Source organism: Sinocyclocheilus rhinocerous, unplaced genomic scaffold (genome assembly GCF_001515625.1).
Source record: "Sinocyclocheilus rhinocerous isolate Xijiao unplaced genomic scaffold, SAMN03320098_v1.1 scaffold3274, whole genome shotgun sequence".
Taxonomy (NCBI): domain Eukaryota; kingdom Metazoa; phylum Chordata; class Actinopteri; order Cypriniformes; family Cyprinidae; genus Sinocyclocheilus; species Sinocyclocheilus rhinocerous.
In genome coordinates, this window is record NW_015635599.1 from 137,713 (window position 1) to 141,895 (window position 4,183).

Sequence of the window (4,183 nt, forward strand, 5' to 3'; positions counted from 1 at the left end):
ATGCACTCGTGGGAGGGGTTTCAGTCGGTCGCCACCCCCTGGTCTCCCGTTTTGTGCAGGGTTCGAGACTGCTTAGGCCTTTCCGCCCAGCACGAGTTCCTTCTTGGGACTTATTTTGGAGGGCCTGACAGGCCATCCTTTTGAGCCGTTGGAGTCTGTGTCAGAGAAGCTCTTGACCCTCAAGACGGTTCTTTAAGTGGCTTTATCCTCCCTTAAGAGGGTAGGGGATCTGCAGGCTCTCTCCATCAGCCCTTCGTGTATGGACTTTGCCCCAGGGCTGGTTAAAGTCTTTTTGCGACCTAGGCCTGATTATGTTCCGAAGGTCGCTCCGACTCTGTTTCGCTTTTTAGCAAGTGGTCCTAGAGGCCTTCTCCCCCAGCTGATGCGGGGCCAGTTAGCCTGAGTCTCTGCCCAGTGGGCACTTAGGATCTATGTCGACCGCATGGCTCAGTGGAGTGTATCTGACCAGTTGTTTGTGTGATTTAGTGGTAAGAGCAGAGGTTCTGCTGTCACTAAACAGTGCATGTCACACTGGATAGTGAAGGCTATCTCTTTGGCCTATGAGGCGCATGGCTTGACTTCGCCTTTAGGAGTGAGTGCTCATTCTACAAGAGCAGTGGCTTCTTCTCAGGCCTTCTTCAAAGGGTCCTCGATGGAAGATGTGTGCTGCGGCAGGATGGTCCTCTCCTAACACCATCAAGTTCTACAGTCTGGACGTGAGGTCGACTCTTGGCTCCCGGGTCTTATCCGCTTGAGTAGATGCTTTCCTTGGTCTTCCAGCTATCTAAAGGTATGTCAGGTGTTATGGTATAGCGTTCCTAAAGCGATGACGTCATCGCAGCATCGAAGTTAACCTATGAGAGGGAACATCTCTGTTACGTATGTAACCTTGGTTCCCTGAAGAGGGAACGAGATGCAGCGATGCGGACCGTTCCATACCTTTGATAGCGCTTCCTTCGTAAACAAGTGGAAATCTGATGAAATCGCATGCAGCACGCTGATATAGCTCACATACGTGCGTGTCGGGGGCGGTGCTAAGCGCTATTTGGCCAATGAATTGGCGTGATGGTATAAGGGCTTCAGACATTCGTCACACCGAAGTTGTTCCCAAAGCGATGACGTCATTGCAGCATCTCGTTCCCTATTCAGGGATCCAAGGTTACATACGTAACCGAGATGTTATAATGCAGTGCTGTACAAACACGTCTGTCTCTGGCTCAGCGCCAGCCAAAGCGCAAACGCAGATTTTAATTTAGCTGTGCCGCACTGAACGATCTAATCACACCGGTGTGATTGTATCAAATATAAAAAATATTATTCGGCTATTTTTTGTCTTTTGGAAGCTGAATTCAAAATCCACTTGGCTCAGAAATCTGAGAGGGCACGTGCCCCCTCACTTTGAATTGGCATGACACCTCTGACAACAGTAGTATTGAAAAAGTATAATGGTGTTGTTTTTGTACAAATTTCTGCATGTTTGTTATTACTAATCACTTAAGAAATTTACATTATTTAAAAGTCAGTAACTATCATCTTTAAAAAGTGCTGTGTTTCATTTAAGTGTCTCTCTGTGTTGTAGTGTAACCCACCTTTACAGGTTCATAACTTATTCACTGATATTCAGGATGGAAAGATTATCATGGCTCTTCTAGAGGAACTGTCAGGCTGTAATATGGTTTGTCATCACATATTATGCTGAAAAGATACAGTTTGATCACTATAAATCTATCATACATAGATGTGGCTTTTCTAGAAGTGTTTTTCATGTTCTACAGCTTGATAAATTCAGGCCATTTCCACATCAGATCTTCAGACTAAACAATATTTCTAAGGTCTTGAATTTCCTAGAGGACAGAAATGTAAGTTCTGATTTTTGTACAAAATGTGTTGTTCATAAGGTACAGAGATACGGTGACCCGTATATGACATGTGGGGGGGAAATGCATTACTTATTAATTTTAGATTTATTATTATTATTATTCTTTTTATTTATTTATTTATTATTATTTATCATTTAATTGTGGCCAATTACAACTAAATGTAAAAAAATAAACAAATAACTAAAACAAGAGAACCAATTAGTACAATGTGACAACAATATAACTAAACAAAAACTATGGGAACAAATTCCTGTGGCCTCAATTTCAATACTTTTTCTTTCACATGTCATGTGCAGGGCTCTATATCATTGAGTTCAAATGTGATCATTTATATTATTTTCACACAGGTGAGTCTTATAAATATTGATGCTAATGATATTGCTGATGGCAATCCTTCAGTTGTTCTCGGGCTAATCTGGAACATCATTGTGTACTATCAGGTAAAGCATACATTGTGTAATGGTGATGAAAGAGTTGCATTGTTCTTGTGAGCGATTGTTTGATCTTGTGAGTTACTGTGGGGTAAATTTTCCCATTCCAAGATTAAACGGGTCACAGGAAGCCTGGAGAAGTTCCCATCCACCTTCAGTCTGCTGTCATTACCTTGTGGCGGTGGTTCTTCAGGTCGTAGTTCTCCAGCATCACCTGGAGATGACATTTTTGGCACTCTACCCTCAAAAGGCAAAAGGTCATCTCAAAATATCAAGTACTGCAGTACAGCCATAAAGACTCTGCTTAGCTGGGCACAGAAGTGCACGGCAAAGTAAGTGAATTCATTTACTGAACCACAATAAATAAAAATAAAATTTTTACATAATTGACTCACACTAATGTAGTTCCGAAACTTTTTCGTCTGTACATAACTTATTCACTGATAATTAGCACTTTTCGTGGAACACAGAAGGAGACCGTTTACAGAATGTCCTAATTGCTCTTTTGCATGGAATTTCAATGGAGACTGAAGCTTTCAAGCTTCAAAAAGATGCAAAAGCGCAACAAATGTGTCATAGTGTCAAGTGATCGATATGACTCTTGCTTGATATATTTTACAAAGCTACACTGTAAAAAAAATATTTCGCAGTTTAGTTGTTTCAATTACACAACTTGCAGTTTCTGAATTTGTTCATTCAACTTAACATTTTAAGTTTTCACTGTCTCAACTAATTTAGAAGTTGACTGAAATAGAGTATTTGCCCCCTCAACTTAAAAAACAAAAACAAAAAAGTGGTGAATCGATTCAATAACAATATCACTTATCACGAGATCTCGTGAAGACCGTTGCAGACAGAAGACGTTCATCAGCCATCTTGGTGAGCGTCTTCACAAAGTTTGGAAATGTTCTCAATCTACAAATTTGGTAAGTAAATATTTGTATTTATTGGTTTAATATGTGTAAAATTGCGTATGGTGTCTACTGTAAGAAGAGTACAAGTATTTAAAGCGTCGTATTTTCTAGTTATATGTAACGTTAACTGTTATGCCAGTGTTAGTTTGTGGGCACACTGAAGCCTCAAAATACATGCGGTTCCACAGTATTTTCCACATAAATATTATAATAAATATTCTCCCATACAGTACTGAGCTGAACTTACATAGAGATACAAATAATACAGTTTTTGTTATGTATTATTTGAGGCCAGTGCCGCATTATTATTTTACAGTGTTGTTTTAATGTGTTTCATTTTTTTTAAAGTTTATGATATTCTGAAATTACTGAAGATCAGTGCAGAATTCAACGATCTTGTGGATGGACCACGGCAAGTTCTTCTGCAATTGTATCTATCAAAGTGCTATGCAGACATAATGGGACTGACTGTCACATTCTAGAGCTTGGAAAAAGTTGTAAATAAATTTATTTCTGTCATGACAACTCTCTGAGAGATTGGCATGGTAATGTACATGACAATGTTAAAGGGTTAGTTCACCCAAAAATGAAAATTAGCCCATGAATTACTCACCTTCAAGGCATCCTAGGTGTATATGACTTTCTTCTTTCAGACGAATCCAGTCTGAGTTATATAAAAAATTGTGTTTGATCTTCCAAGCTGTTTAATGGCAGTCAGCGGGTGTTGCAGTGCCTCAGTCCAAAAGAAGTGAAATAAAGCGCATTCATCCATAATATAAAGTGACTCACACGGCTCCGGGGGGTGAACAAAGTCCTCCTGTCGCTCAGAAGTGATGAACGCGGAAGCGCAGGGGAGAGATCAAAACAAAACAACGGTCACGAATTAGAAGTACAAAACAAGGATTTGTAAAGAAGAATGTCGGAGGATTTCGATACAAGCCAAGAGGAGACTGGTTTT

General features: G+C 40.1%; 1 pseudogene; it reads left to right on the plus strand.

Annotated features, from left to right (window-relative positions):
* Positions 1-4,183, plus strand: part of LOC107747375 (uncharacterized) — an 11,677-nt pseudogene that overhangs the window by 1,096 nt on the left and 6,398 nt on the right.